Source organism: Panthera pardus, unplaced genomic scaffold (genome assembly GCF_024362965.1).
Source record: "Panthera pardus isolate Hobbes unplaced genomic scaffold, ASM2436296v1 HiC_scaffold_26, whole genome shotgun sequence".
Taxonomy (NCBI): domain Eukaryota; kingdom Metazoa; phylum Chordata; class Mammalia; order Carnivora; family Felidae; genus Panthera; species Panthera pardus.
In genome coordinates, this window is record NW_026526832.1 from 36,402,658 (window position 1) to 36,418,902 (window position 16,245).

Sequence of the window (16,245 nt, forward strand, 5' to 3'; positions counted from 1 at the left end):
ACGCACTGAGCGCACCCTGACCCAGAGGTGGCTTCTTCGGGTGCCACCAGCCGACGGGAAAAAAACACCTTCTTTTCTTCCTTCTTCCGCAACGTCGGGCCCTGTCCGCCACCCCTCTGGCCTCCGGAAACCACAGGGCCTGGGATCCCGGGGCCTGCGGCTAATGCCTCGTGGAGACACAACGAAGGAAGAGGTGAGTGTGATCTCAGCGGAGCGGTCTCATCCACACGGGGCACTGGGGCCGCCTGCCTGTCAAGCAATTAGGAAGACGTATACACGGTTTTAGCCAACAAGTTCAAGATCAGGGTCAGAGCCTCCCGGAAGCTCCTAATTCCACTGTGTAGGGCGTGCGTGCTACCAGGACGCATCGTGTGGCCATCGGGGCGTTGGGAAGCGTCAGTTTACGGTTTCTCCACCTGCTCGCTGACATAACCAACGGCGGCCCCCAGGGTCCCCCCACGCCTTCACGCCTCCCGAAGCAAAGCCGCTCCTGGGCGCCACACCCTGTGTCATGCCACAGAATGGGAGGCGTCACCGCAGACCAAAGGAGGGTGCAGGGCACTCAACAGACTCCTCAGAGGCGGAGAACACACGGAACATTCTACACGCAGCGAGAGGATCTCCGCAGCTGCTCTGTGATTCCTCCGGGCGAAGAACCGTGCGATTCAGGGGCCCACGGCGCATTGACCCGACAAACACTCTTCCTGGGAACTCCAGTCTCCTACTAGGAGCTCTTGTCTCACACTCAAACTGACGTCGTCTGCTGTCTACACAACTGGAGGACCCAGGACCGGCAAGGCCTTCCTCCCTGCATCCCTGGCCCACAGGGCTGGAGCCCACAGCCCTCCCTTCTCCGACCCCAACCGACCCCCACCTGCCCTGCGTTCAGCTTCTCACCGTCCTACAAGCGCACTGCTCAGACTCACCTCCCAAAGAGAGAACCCTCTCGATTTGCTCAGGTCAAGCTGGAGTACAGAACATAACCTGGAATCCGATTTCTTCACCAACGGTCCACCCAAGGTTTCCCTTCTGAGCCAGGTTTATCTTGTATTCAGCCACTTAACAAAAACTCGCATTTAGAAACTGCATGACGTGCGCAAAGAGAATGCAAAAATGAGTAAGTTCTTACCCTTGTAGGGCTTACGGTTTAGCAGAGGAAATAAAACGGTTACATAAATCACTAAAATTAGATTAGAGAGTTTCAAGGGCAATCACAGGTTCTGAAGGAAAAGTTGCCATGGAAGCACCTGGTAGAGAGAACATTTCGGCCCGCGGATGGGAGACAGAGAAAGCCAGGACTTGGCAGGGAAGAGGCTGGCATTCTGTCCTGTGCTCCACACACGGCCAGTGTCCCATCTGCAAGATGCCAGCCCCCGGTGGGTGGATCTCCACGATCCCCACGTTAATGATCCTGCAGCTTTGAAAAGAAGGCGGTACGCGCGCTGAGCCTGGAAGGACCGCTAGGAATGTGGCCCACGGAGACGGCAGAAGAACGTTCCAGGGCACACGCTTGGAGACCGCGGGGGGAACCGCACTGGAGAGGCGGGCTGGGGCCAAGCGATGAAGACTCCAGGAGGCTCAACCAAGGTTGCACCCCCCTTAGTCGACAAGCAAGGGAGGTAGCCGGGGGTGTCCCAGCAGCAAACTGACCAGACATGATGAGGGACCCGGGTGGGTGTCAACACAAAGCTTCCCAAGAAAGTCAAAAAATACCTGCATCGTTCTGGCTTCAGAACACCTATTGAAGAGGTTTTACCCGGATGAAGAGGAGGGTGCCTAACGCAGGGGTCTGCATGTTTCTGTGAAGGGGACGTGTCCCACCACCCCCAAGCCAGGGGAGAGTGACGGCCTCCCTGATCAGCAGGCTACCCTTCCCGCAGGGTAGGAAGCCTCGATGGGAGGAGGGGTGGGCGAGCAGGGGAGGGCAGGTGGAATTTGGGAGAGCCAGCGGACAAGCCAGCCGCAACTAGGCAACTAGGAAGGACCACACCCCACACCCCACCCACTGCTGGCCCCCTAACACACGTCCTGGATGCGGACGGACCAAAGGGAGGGCGGGCGCCCTCCCTGTCTGCATGGCTAACAGATCAGTGGAAGTCTGAGAGGCATTCTCTCCTGGTCTGACGCAGCCTGCACCGGCCCACCGCCCTCCTGATAACCTTAACACGCTGCGTCCCCCAGCGATAAGTAAACACACCCCGTTCCAAGGAACTGCACCCAAAAAGGTCCCAGGAAAACCACGTAGTGGCAGGCGTTCCGAGGACAGACACAAAACCCTGCGGAAGCAATAACCCTCCTAGAGCCACCATCCACAGCAACTCTGTGGGTCTGGAATGTTCCCCTCTGCTCTGCTGGGTCTGAGCTCAGACTCCCACCCACAGAGCTGTGCCGTGGGGGCAGAAGCTACCGAAGCCCGCACCTACAGAGGATGTGGCTGACAACCGACTGGGAGGTTCTCAACAGCGGGCAGGCTGCTACGGGCCCGGCCTTGCTCAGGGGGCCCTGAAGACAAGAGGCAGGTTCCTGGATTGCTGCCTGCGGTTCCGCTCACCTTCTTTGAACCGAATCTCCTCCAGCCCACAGACCTGGCGGGTGGGAAGGGAAATGGGAGGGGCAGAGGCTCTAAAACTACACAGTGAGCCCATCTCCTCCCCACCCCCCGGAAGGGCAGGAGCTTCTAGAAGACACCCCAAACGAAAGCACCTCTTTTACTGCCCGGAGAATCTCGGTTGGAACAGCCTTCAGAGACAGCCAGCCTCCTGGAGAACAAGACCACGGCAGAGCAGTGGGCTCTAAGCTCCCAGCCCACCCTGGCTACTGCCTGCTGTTCCCAGACCCAGATCTGACCTTGGGCCTCCAAAGTGGCCTGGCTAACCCAGACTCATCCTTCAAGTCCTTGGCATCACCGGCTCTAACGGGCAGACTCCTTGCCACGCCCCACTTCACTCTGCGTTCCAGCCCCAGCCATAGAACAATCTACGAATGTGCTTCCGCCCTCAACATCACAGAATATACCCTTTCCTGAGGACTCCGGGTCTCACACCGGCTTCAACATGTACCAAGTGCATGGCCTTGGCCAACCCAACGGCCCTCGGCTTCACTTCCCTCCCCTGTAGGTCGGGGACAGCAGGAGCGCCTGTCCCGCGGGGCTGTGTGAACACTGGGTCCACCGCTACGGCCCGACCAGCACCTGCTGATACAGAACGCGCTAACTGAACGTGAGCTACGGTTTCCTCTCTCCCTACGGCAAACGCTAGGAGACTCAAATGTTGGTCGACACACTACCTCACACCATCCGGGGGGAACTTATTTTTCTCTGTTAACAGTACATCCGGCTTGTCAACCTGCTCTGCAGAGGAAGTCCTGCCCTCCGAGTCCACAGGCCATCCAGGAAACAGGTTCCAACTCAGGTTCTAGATTCCGGGAATGAAGGAAGATGGACATTCTCATCACCAAGAACCACCCTCTCCAGAGCCTACCTCTCAACATAATCATCTGCAAGGGAAGACACTCTTCTTGATAAATCCTTAAAATTGGTTGCATCTGGGGAGTTATCCTGCAAGGCTGATTCTCCCGGAAAAGCCGTTTAAGGCAGCCCACTGTTCTTTCTGGGTTTTGGAAATCATTCAGGCCAACACCTGAGTTTTACAGTTGAAGGAACTGGGGCCCCGCAAGAAGGTTAGGACACTCGCTCTCAGTCCCGTAGCGGGGTCAGAGAGTTGGGCAAGCTCTGTCCTTCTGGAATAATCCCCAGCAGGTATGTGAACAGTTGCTGCAATTGAATTTCATCACCTAATTAAGAAAAGCTGTTCATGTGTGTCAGCAATGCAGAAACAAAGGACAGAGGAGGCTGGTCCCGAGAATGATGACCTCAAACAACTTTTCTAGTCTTAAGGAAAGGCACCTTCAACTTAGTCCTTGGATCTCCAAGGTAGGAGGCTACCCGGGTGAATATGGAGAGGGTCCATCCTCCTTAGAAGCATTCTATTCTGTTCGTGGCCCCCTGGCTCCCTCTGATGTCCCACCTCCAGAAATCTGAGTGTGGGGGGGCACTCCATGCTTGGTCAGATGACCTGTTAAGAGTCTGAGGCCTCACTGTGATCCTGATTCCAGACCACCAGACCCCCAGAGCAGCTGACTTCGTCTCCACTGTCCCTAGCCCAAGCGCAGAACAGAAGGAACAGCAGACAGGAAAGGGGATGCCGGGCCCAGGCCAGCCATAGCCCTCGTGTGCGTGGGTCCCCAGGCTGGGGTCGCAGGCCTGTCTCCTCTCCAAGTCACAACGAGTGGCTGGGCTAGGAATCTGTAATGACCATCCAGCTCTGGGATCCTCAGTCTGCAAGGACACGACCCCCTCCTGTCTCCACCACCAGAGAGAAAGGCTCTCAAGAAGAGGAGAAATTTGAACAAAAGAAGGCAGCAGGGCCAAATTAGGAACCACAACGGAACAAAGAAGCGACGTGGCTCCTAGCTTCTGGCTGAGCCCCAAGTTCACCCGCCAAACGTCAGCAGCTTCAGCCGGAGAGTGCGTGGGGTCCCTCCCAAGTCCCCAACCACGGCGGGTCCACAGGAGAAGCACCGTCCTCTAGTGCAGCCGGGACGCGGGAATTACACACTATCAAACCAGGGGCACCGAACACGCTGATCAAACACGCATCTGAAAGTGGCCTTCCGGCTGTCAGGACCCCATCCAGGCACAGCCCGTGGGTGCCCACGGTGCGCCTTCGTGGCCTCAGCTCAGCCCTCAGCGTCTGAGTCCGCCCTCGGGTAGCTCTCCAGGCCCACTGCCATTAGTGTCAGGGCCCCTTTAAACACGTAAACTTCCAAACTCCAATTCTGCTGGATCTGGAAAATTCCCACCCCATCAAAATTAGGTTATGTGCGTCCCGTTTTCTCACGAGGTCTGCAATCCGTGCCTGACCTTTGAGAAGTGGTGGAGGGGGAAGCCCACGCCCCAGTAGGTGGGAGGCGGGGAGGTGGGTCGGATTCTCCAGGGGGCACACTGCACCAACACCCCCCTCATCACACAAAGCAGCGTTCAGCTCGCTCACTCTCCTCCACCTCGGAAACCCTCAAGGGCTCCCACCGCCACTGGATCGAGACCAAAGTCAGCCCGGAGTTTGAAAGATGGTGATTTGTCTCCAAATTTCCTTTGCATTCTTTACAAATCATAAAAAAACAAAAACCGTAAAGTCAACCAGAAAAATAGGAAACACCAGGTGCCTGGTGCCAGGGAAAAAAAAATCCCTGCACACCTTGGTTCCCACCCCCCTCTCCCGCTGGGCCAGGCAGATCCCTCCCGCCAGGTGCATTTCCGGACACCCGGACCCGCCCCGCCTTCCAGCTTTGACTCAACAGTCCTCCTTCACCCGGCAGCCCGACCCTCCTCTCCCTCCCCGGGACTCCAGCTCCACAGAAATCCGCACCAACTTACTTTGGGCCCTGCCCTTTTCTTCAGCACACAGCTCCTCCGCTGGCCACTCTCTCCTAAGGGCACCCCCCCCCCACCCCGCCCCATTCACTAGAATGTGTCCTTACAGATCCCCAGGCCCCGCTCCCAGCAAAGAGCTTCCTTGCCAGAACTGTTCATTGCAAGATGTCCAAGTCAGATGTCTTTCTGGTGCCGGGGCCAAGGCCCCCTCCCCCAGGGCACCCACTCGGGATATTCTTGAGGAGCCTTATCCAACCCTTGTCCGTTACCCGGACTTCCGCCCGGCGCAAGACAAGCACCGGGTATTTGTTGAATCGGCATTATTGTTATTATTATTATTCGCCGCAAAGAAAGGCAGAGAGAGAACTTTGGAAGTGACCATCCTAGACCTGACTATGGAGATCACGAGGGTACAACAGGGAGCCCCTTGGTCCCCGGGACAGGAGCCTGGCCCGAGCGCCCAGGATGGTGCCGGGGTGCTGGGGGTGGCGGGGGAGGGAGTGCGGCGCCGGAGGGCGGAGCGCCCAGACCCCCGGGAGGGGAGGGCGCGGCGGGAGGGCAGCGGCCGCGGTCACCGGGGTGCGGGGATGGGCAGAGCGGAGGACGCGCGGCTCCCGGCCGCCCCGGGCCGCGCCGCCCTCCCCGCCGCCTCCCGCGCGCGGCCGGTTCGCGCTCGTCCCACCCGGCGGCCCGCGGCCTTCCCCCGCCCCCCCCCCCCCGCGCCCCAACCCGCCCGACCCGCCTGCCGGAGCGCCGAGGTCGCCGCGCTGCAGACCCGCGCCCGGCGCCGGGGCCACCGAGGGACAGGGCAGGGCCGGGGTGGCGCCCTCGGCCGGGAGCCTGCGCGTCCCCGCCCCGACCCCAGCGCCCCGGGACCCCGGCCGGGTCCGCCCCGCCCCGCCGCATCCCTCCGTCCCCCCCACCCCACCCCCGGCCGCGCCCCGCTCCCGCGACGCCGACACAAAGCGACGCGCGTCACCCACCTGGTCCCGCGCGGCCGGGGCTCCGGGGGCTGCGCCCAGGCCGGGTGTCCGGCGCCGCGTGCGGGGTGCGCTGTCCGGTGCCCGCGCCCGCCGGAGCCGCCCTTTATCCCCTGCCCGCCCTCCAGCGGGGCGCACCGGCGGCGGGGGGCAGAGCGGGCGGCGGCGAGCGGCACAAAGACGCGGGCGCCCGGGCTCGGCCCGCGCCCCCGCCCGCCGCGCAGCGCCCCCTGCCGCCCGCCGCGCGCCCGGCCTCCGCCCTCCGCCCTCCGCCCTCCGCCCGCCCGCCCGGGGCGGCGCCTCCGCCCGCCGCGCGCCCGGGACCGCGGGGTCCCGCCTCGTCTGCGGCCGCCGGGACCCCGGAGGGGGCGGGGGAGGGGGGGCGGCGTCAGCCGGCTGGGAAGCCAGCGGGTGACCCCCTCCGACCCTCAGCCGGGTGACGGGAGAGCGCCGCCCCGGGCCAGACCCGAGCCCGCGGGACCGCGGCCGCATCCCTGCCGGCTGAGGACCTGGCGGTCACGGCCGAGGGCCTTTCTCCGCCGGCGTCACGGAGATGCCTCTCCATCCCCGCTACCTGGTTGCTCGGACGGACGGAGGAGAGCCGACCCGGACGGTCGGAGACGCGAGACCCCCGGCAGAAGCAATCCACTTCCTAGTCTCAGGGTTTCTGGCTCGTTGCTGTCGAAGACCGTTGACGGCAGAATTCCTGCAAGATTGATTTTTGCCACTCCCTTTGGTAGCTAGAAGTTCGCCAAGTGTTAAATTATATGCCTGTCGGGCATGCAGAGCCGAACAAAACTCGTTGGTGTGTGTGTGAAACAATGCCTCCTTCAATGCAGAGACTGGGTTCTCCAGAATTGTGGGTCAACCCCCCACAGTATCTTCCTTCCTTAACACCATCCCCGCCACTGTGGGCTCACAATTCTAACGCCTTCGCCCACGGCCCCCTGTGCTTCCTAACTTCTCCGTGCTTCCATTGTTTTCGCTGGAAATGCAGGTGCGTGTGTCTCAGGGATCCTCGGAGGGGTTAAGTCAGTCAGCTACGCACAGAGCAGTATGCACACAACGGATAATGCCCGACTCTAAGGACAGCAGTGCCCTTGGCTGTTATTCCTCCCCTTTACCCCAAACAGGTACACTGCAAGATTCTCAACTTCCTTGACTTTGTGTATAATTAACTGATCTTCCTCTATGGCACACACGTCTGTTTTTCAAAAACATAAATCTGTCTCATCCACATTGGGAAGTTACTCCGGTAAATATTTCCCCTACTCAAAGGTACCCGTATGAACGTATGAACGGGTACCTGACTCCCGAGGTCTCTCAAATTCCTCATGGAAATGTCGTTGATCAGGAAGGAGGCATAGTGACATGAACCCTAATACTTTCACTCCAGATGCTCGGTGGGAGGTGAGAACGGCCCAGCACAGGGGCCGGAGCCTCACAGAGCACATAATCACCTTTCCCGGACTCTGTGTGACAGGACCTACGGAAGAATGTCGGGTGGAAGGGCGGTTGTGGATCCACGAGGATTGGAAATGAGCCTGCCCGCTCCGTGACGCCTGGGTCCATGCTGAGATGCAGACATGAAATCGAATCAGAGGAGTTGAGAAGGAGCATCTGGGGCTGGAAGGGGGTGTGCTCTTAACCGGGGTACACCTGAGCTAGTGTTTACGCAGTGACGTGTATATGACTTCATTCCCCCTCTGACTTGGGTAATGAGATCATCTGAGAAAGAGGACATCGTCATCGATAATATAACTTGCATCCAATGCGACTAGAATACAGTTGTTTTCTCTAGAGGCTTCCCGACCAATCGCGTCTTCTCCCACCCCCCAGATCTCTAAACTTGTACACAAGTTTACACTGAGCTTGTTTCTGTGCGGACCATGGCATCTGTCACACTCGTGTTTCGGATATTTACCGTCTGGTTGTTAGATCTTAAGATTCTGTAGAACAGTGATGAGGCCGTTTTTCTCTGTACTCCCCCATGGGGCCTTGGGCATACTAAGCCCCCAATAAATAAAGGGTGAAATCGTCCACTCTGAGTTCTAACCTGGGAGCACCCATCCTGGCTCTCTCCAGCAACGAGCTGCCTGGGTCTCTCAAGGTCATTTCCACTCATTGCTGTTTGGCTTCCAGTCCGATCCCTTCACAGGTGGTGACTTTGGGCCATCTCCCCCAGAGGTTTTGTCAGAGGCTTATCACGCCAGGCCCATTTTAAAAGATACCCATTGTTCCTAAGTGTTTGTGACGCATCATTCCCTCACGGAACAAGTGCCTTTTTGATTACCTACTGGAGGCAAGATTCTGGGCTCGCTGGGAAACAGGCTGCTGCCTAAATGGTCCAGAGGCTGGAGAAACGCAATTCCATTCTCGAGGTTCTCCTCCAGACACAAAATTGAGGGAAGCTCCAGATTCACGCTCGTGGATTAAAAGGAAAACATTTCAGACGCCGGAGTTTGTATGACTTTGTAATCACACATTCTTTAAGTACAGAAAGTTCGCATTTCTTTAATTTTTAAAATCCGTTTGGATGCCATGCCTCGTTTCAAAGAGCGCAGCCAGCAACTAAATGTCACTTATTGTTCTGCCTCTCTTGGCTGGGATACACAAGAATCAGGAGCATCTCACGGTTCGGGGAGTGCAGGATGGAACCCACATTTGCCCTCAGCACGTGGCCAGGTCCCCTGACAGCTTCCCCCAAGCCGTGCTGTCCCTTTTGAGCAAGCTGGCCACGGTTTCTCTTCCACGGGGTCAGCTCCCCAGGTGGCCCAGGTGGCCTGCGAGGGACAAGGCAATGCCAGATCCCTTCCTGCCACTCTCAGGGCATCCTGGGAAATCTCCCCTGGTGGCCACTCCTGCCTCCCACCTCTCAGAGGCCTCTCCCTTTTCCCCCAACCTACACATCCCAAAGAATCTCATCCGTGCCCAGAACATCCGCATAAGACAGGATGCAGGGAAATTGTCCTCAGCTCTGCCTTCAGCTTTGCAAACACCCCGGAGCTGGAAATACTATAAGACTCAGCTCTTTTCCTAGACTACCTGGAGAGAAGGTACCAAAAAAGCAAAGTTACATTACGATCACTTGAAATACGTGGTCGAAACAAAAAAGAAGCATAGCTTAAGGAAGGCAATCAAAACTTCAAGTAAGAAAATACAAGTGGAGAGAAAAATTCACCCCTGTGGTCCCTTGACAGCACTGCTGTGGATGGAATTGTGTCCCCTCCAAATTCTTATGGTGAGGTTCTAACCACGGCTAACTCATGATGTGACCTTATATGGAAATAGGGTCGTTGGGGATGTCAGTAGTTCAGATGAAATCATACTAGAGTAGAGTGGGCCCCGATCCAACGTGACTGGTGTTTTTCCGAAAAGAGTAAGTTTGAGGACAGACGTGCACGTCAGGGAGATGCTACTGTGAACGTGAACATGAAGGCAGAGGTTGGCGATGCTTCCGCGAACTGGGTCTCGCCAAAGATCGCAGGCCAGGCTCCAGAGGCCCAGAGGAGGCTGGGAACAGATCCTCCCCGAAAGCCAACCCCTTCATCTCAGACTTCCGGCCTCCAGAACTGTGCCCTGATACATTTCTGTTGTCTGAGCCTTTCAGTCCCTGGTGTTTTGTTCCAGGAGTCCGAGCGACCCTGTACAAGCCCCCAGAAGGTGCCCAATGTGTGACTACAATCCAGGCAATAAGCGTCACAACAAAAATACAAACGCCATATACAAAGGCGGTAAAAATTAATGGGTGTGTGAGGATGAATTAAAAGGACACCGCACAGAAGTAGGAGTCAGGAGTTTGGGCAGAGGGATCTCTCGGGCCCTTTCACTCCTGGTCATTGCCAATCCGGCTGGACAAGAGGGGCCTGGCAGATGGATGTTCCACCTGCCGGTGGAAGGAAGGTCTTCTCCTCCAGGGCAACAGCCCAGCCAATGAGAAACCGTCACATCTCAGCCCTCGAGGAGCCACTACACTTCCAGCTCCTCGTTTACTCCAGTGGACTCTTTACGTACAACGGCCTTCCCAACGTCCTGGTGTCCTTGAGAAAGGAGCGTTCCTTTCCTTTGCTTGTGGACTTGCCTATGGTTTTTGCCATAGCTTGCTTGTCCCAGATGGCAATTCTCTGTTATTCCTGAATAAACTCGTTGTTGCTGGTACAACTGGCAGGTTTATTTTTTTAAATGTTTATTTATTTTTGAGACAGAGAGAGACAGAGCATGAACGGGGGAGGGTCAGAGAGAGGGAGACACAGAATCAGAAACAGGCTCCAGGCTCTGAGCTGTCAGCACAGAGCCCGACGCGGGGCTCAAACTCACAGACCGCGAGATCATGACCTGAGCGGAAGTCGGCCGCTTAACTGACTGAGCCACCCAGGCGCCCCACTGGTAGGTTTATTTTTAAGAGTAACAATCGTAAATAAGAAGGTTGCTGTGTCAATAACGAAGTAAAACTGTTGTGCTTGGCATCTTTGGCAGCACACAGAGACGTTTTCTGCCCTGTTCCCCACTGCACTCAGCTCAGGAAGGACAGGTTCTGGGCACGTAATAAGTATTTGTTGAATGAAGTAAATGAATCTCGTCTTCTACAGTCTCACGAACTACGACTTCTGTGTGGCTCAGACGTAAATGCCGTAGATGTACATAGACGTTGAGACCAGGGAGCAGGTTGAGTCTAATCTTTTCATTGCACATCCAGAAACACCAAGGTTTAAAGTGGCCTTTGACGGCTCCAAGATCACCGCCAGCTAGTGGCATAAATGGTGCTATTATTCAAGGTTCTTGGCAGATTCGGAGTTCTTGTGACATTTTATTACACTGCTTTTCTATAGTGATCAATAGAATATGGCCCTTGTGGCTCAACAAAATTTAAAAGGCCTTTTTCAGTTCGGAAGGAATGATTAAGTTATATTCAACATTCGATGGACTTAATTGCGGGCAGACATTTAATGCTCACTGAATACCCCTGTGTTTCTCCACATTTCCCAGCCTCCTTGCAGTTAGGTGGGGACACTTGACTCATTTTGTTCAATAGACTGCAGGCAGGAGTTTCACTTTGGGGCTGAGACAGAGAAGAATTTCAAGACCTCCACCTTGCCCACCCCTACCATAGTGATGATAGACCCACCTCTCGAGATGTTTGGATCACAACGTGAAATCCGCCCGGATCTCGGAGTCGCCTCTTCGTAAGACAATTCCCGGGAGAACATAAAGTCCCACGTGTCGAGCTATTGAAATTTTAGGGTGCATTTGTGACTGCAGCTTGGTCTCGTGTAAACCAACTGACGCGCTCAGTATAGACTGGTTTTGAGGAGCAGCGATTCGTTGTTCGGCGTCTTAAAGAGAGCCAAAGTGTGCCACCAAGGAAGGAGAACAGATTGTCAAGTGTCAGACACGAGAGCTCATTTGAGGCAGGTAGCAAGGAGCCAGGAAACTCTGGGAACCTGGAAGGAATTTAGGGATCGGGTTGGCAGTAAGGAAACCGGCAGTGTGTCAGGACAAGAGGTGGGGTGCCCAGAGCACACGCATCCTGGACGTGGCCACGTGGTATCATGTCTTAGAGGTACAGAGGATGGTGAGGCGGGTGTGGGACATAGCACCTCATCCACTGGCTGGGGTTTGGGTGAGATTTCACAGGTGTAGCGAATGCCACAGCGACTTGTGCAGACCCCTGTGCAGAACCACAACACTCACTCCCCCAGCTGCTGGGTGTGTGTGTGTGTGGGGGGGGGTGACGGCACACCTCCCAGGAACTGTCCTCTCCCAAAGGAAGCTGCTGCACCCACATTTATACCCGCTTTCTGGAAGCAGCTTCCTCCAACGACTGGTCCGTGCCAGGTTAAAGACCTGCCCTGCCGCCCTCACCCTGAGCCAGTCCCCTAGGGTCCCAGCCCCCAGATCCACCCGCTGAGTCTCCACGGCGGATGCACCCCAGACCTGCCGTTCACCACCCTCTACAGGGGGCGGTCCTGACAGCATCTCCGGCTGGCAAACAGCCATCCCGGAACCGCTTCACGGGGATCCGACCAGTGTAAGTGATGGCCCCTGAAGAGTTCCAGCCACCACAGCGGCGAAAATCGGGTAACACCTTCCCCAGGACGGACCATCCGGTTTGACAGGACAGAGGGTTTGTCCGTTAGAAATGAGGGTGGCAGCTGGGCGCGGGCCTGGGATCCACCTGTGGATGGAAAGGTCTGGGGCCGGGACTGTGGAGAGTAAGAATAGAATTTGGGGCTATGCAGACCCTTTCTGGGCCTAAAAAGATGTAGAGAGCTCTTTAGAGGCTGTTTTGTTTGGTTTCTAAGAAGGGTTTTGTTTGTGTTTAAGTTTTATTCCACTGTGATTTTAAAAGTACTTAGTGGCACCTGGGTGGCTCAGTCGGTTGAGCGCCCGACTTCGGCTCAGGTCATGATCTCGCGGTCCATGAGTTCGAGCCCTGCGCTGGGCTCTGTGTTGGCATCTCAGAGCCTGGAGTCTGCTTCGGATTCTGTGTCTCCCTCTCTCTCTGCCCCTCCCCTACTCGCGCTCTTTTTCACCCTCTCAAATAAATAGACATTAAAAAAATTGTTTTAAATAAATAAAAGTGGTAGTCTTAAGATTGTTCAACCTCCTTAAAATGCAGACAATCCATAAACACCTCTCTTTCTCTCTGTCTACACACACATACATACCACCACCAGCAATAACAACACAACAACACACACATGAATTCCCTACCCCTTGGCGGCCTGGCAAACCTCTCCTACTATTTCAGACCTCGTCCCAGTGATGCCCTTGGTAACTTCCATGACTCCTTCGGATGCGTTAATCTGACTGTCCTGTTCCACCTGCAGGAACTTTTGCTACGTTTTCGTTTTACGTGTGTCTGGAGCCAGACGTGGCCTTGTGAGAAGTTACAACGCAGGATGTGGCATGTCTCTTTCCCCGTTTTGTGTGTGTCCAAAGATCTAGCCACCCCCTTTCCCTTTGGCTCCCTCGCCCCTCTCCTATCCGGCACGAACCTCGGACCCCCCCGGGGCTGTGTTTCTGAGAACTTTTATTCCAGGACCACAGGGTCAGGACATATCCCATTTGCCCGAAAGAAGACACACCCTCACAACATCTAACCCTCGGAGAAGGCCCCACGGATTCAAACAAATAAGCAAACAGCAAAACAGAAGCTGAAGGCAGATGTGGAGTCTGGGTCCCCGGCGGTTGGGAAGGAGGAGGGAACAGGTCTCTCCCTCATCTTGGCTCTGACGTTGGCCTGCGCTCTGAGGAACTCGAGTGCTGGAGAACAGAGGGGTCTCTGCCGTGCGAGGACAGGCCAGGGGGAATCGCATACCTGTGTTAAAAAAAACAAGGTTCGACTAAGTCTGAAGATCCAATTGGCTTTATTAAGTGATTCCTGAATCAGGAAGCATCCCTTTAAGCCAGCGGAGAGATGTCCCAGCAGCCGCACAGGGGCAGGTGTTCGTGGGAAGGACGACAGGGCAAGGAGCTACCGGGGGAAGAAAAGGAAGGCTTGTTTCAGGCCAGGTCGGGTTCTTTTCGGGGGGAAAGAACAGCAGGGTTTTGATCCCGCGGATGGCCTCCCCTGGGGCTGATCGGGACATTTCAGAAGGACTTTTAAAAGGCCACGTTCCTGGGAGAGGCTGAAACTTGGAATCTTAGTTTCACCCTCAGGAGTCACGTGACTCCACTCGGGGCTTGTTTCGTTTTTTAACACCTGGAACCAAATCAGCCAGCACCTTGATCTTGGATTTCCAGCCTCCACAACTGGGAGAAACACATCTCTTTTTAAAGATCCATCCCCCCACCCGGTCGGTGGTATTTTATTATGGAGCAGTAAGTTATCCCTCCTGAAAAGACACGGTTCTAACTTCACATATTCTCCTGTTCTCTGACTCCTCCGTAACAACTTGCTTGCGGGAAAGAGCTCGCAGAAAGTTGATTACAACCCAAACCTCAAGAAGCGACAGAGGTCAGACTCTTCAGTCGAGGAGCTAAGGGGGTTTCAGAGTGTGATGCTGTGATTTATACATAATAAGAAATAAGGGCGCCTGGGGGGGCTCAGTCGGTTGAGCCTCCAACTTTTGGTTTCGGCTCAGGTCATGATCTCACGGTTCGTGGGATCGAGCCCCGAGTTAGACTCCATGCTGGCTGTGCAGATCCTGCTTGGGGTTCTCTCTCTCCTTCCATCTCTGCCCCTCCCTCGGCCTGTCTCTCTCTCCCTCTCTCTCTCAAAATAAATAAATAAGCATTAAAAAATATTTTTTTAAAAAAGAAATGTATCTATGGCCTTTGTCCCGCTTCCTGGTACAGAACTCCTAAAACCCTCGGAATTTCCTAAGGGATCCTATCCTAATGAGAGGGATAAAAGTGTATTTTGTTATGTTAATACGGTGACTTCAGAAAATCTCGAAGGCTAGGAGCTGGTTGCCAGGGGAGACAACCCTGTGATTGGAAGGTGGGATCTTTTCTTCCCACCCCCAGGCATCTGGGAGGGGAGAGGGGCTGGTGATTGAGTTCACTCACCAATGGCTGATGATTCCGTCAATCACGCATCTGTAATGATACTCCATAAAAATCCGGAAGGACAGGGTTCAGAAAGCTTCCAGGTTGGGGAACATGCAGCGATTTGGGGAGACCAGTGAACTTGAAAACTGCATGGGGGCTCCTCACCCTTTCCCGTGGCTGGCCCTACGCACCTCTTCCATCTGGCTGTTCCTGAGTGATAGCCTTTTATAATAAACCAGTGATCTAGAAAGTAAAATGTCTCTCTGAGTTCAATGAGCCGCTCTAGCAAATTAATTGAACCTGAGGAGGGATTGTGGGAACCTCCAATATATAGCTGTTGATTCTCTGGACTTGGGACTGGCATCTGAAGAGGGGTGTGGGGGTCGGTCCTGTGGGAGGGACCACTTACCCTGTGGACCTACCGCTATCTCCAGGCAGAAATGTCAGAGTTGAGCTGAATTGTGGGGCACCCACAATTGGAGAGTGGCTCAGTGGTGGGGAAAAACCTCGCAGATCAACTTGGGAGCAGAATCAGGCAGGGATAAGTTGAGATGGCCCTGAATGAAAAAGTACTTCACCTTTGGGGGGTCTCCCAGATTCTCCAGGAAAGAGCTTGCACAGAGAAGCTGATTTATAATTATAATTATGTTTATATAATTGTAATTATAATTATATTGTGTTTTATATATATTTATAAAATATATATTATATATTTTATGTATATTTATATTTTATATATTTATAATTATAATTATATTATATTTTATATATATTTATAAACTATATATATTATATATTATATATTTATAAAATATATATTATATATTTATGTATATTATATATTATATATTTATAAAATATATATTATATATTTATGTATATTATATATTATATATATTTATAAAATATATATATTATATATATTTATATATATTATGTTGTAATTATAATTATTATTATGTTTTTTTCTAGATAAAGTGACTTCCCAGAACATGAGATACATTCACATTCATAAACAAATCTGTAAGCAACTCAAAACCCAAACCCAGTGATTTTTTTTTTTTTTTCAAATCAACTGTGGTTTTTGGAACGACATTGAACGTCCTTCCACCTATTAGTGTGAATTGTGAGGAACTGGCCTTTCTCATTAAGGTGTAAGAATGCTCACTGACTTTAAAAACCTTCAGAAGGTTTTATGTGGGAAACAAAATTGAGAATGAACTTAACTCTCTTAAAAAAATATGCCTGACAGGAAAGACCTGAAGCAAATTAGCAGTTACCTCTGAGTGATAGAGTTATGGATAATTTTTTTTATTTCTTTCATTTGGCTTTACTCTG

The 16,245-nt window shown here is 53.9% G+C and overlaps 1 protein-coding gene across 5 annotated transcripts in view; it reads right to left on the reverse strand.

Moving 5' to 3' along the window:
• The window catches only part of RNF144A (ring finger protein 144A), a 364,341-nt gene extending 357,211 nt beyond the window's left edge, over positions 1 to 7,130 (reverse strand). For 4 of the 5 annotated variants that reach the window (XM_053891182.1, XM_053891184.1, XM_053891186.1 and 1 more), the window contains exon 1: positions 6,415 to 6,640. The gene's annotated coding sequence lies outside the window, so the exon portion shown is untranslated. Of the gene's footprint in view, positions 1 to 6,414; positions 6,641 to 6,985 lie in introns of those variants that run through there. The other variant, XM_019452840.2, reaches the window with a different exon arrangement.
• Positions 7,131 to 16,245: the final 9,115 nt, after the last annotated feature.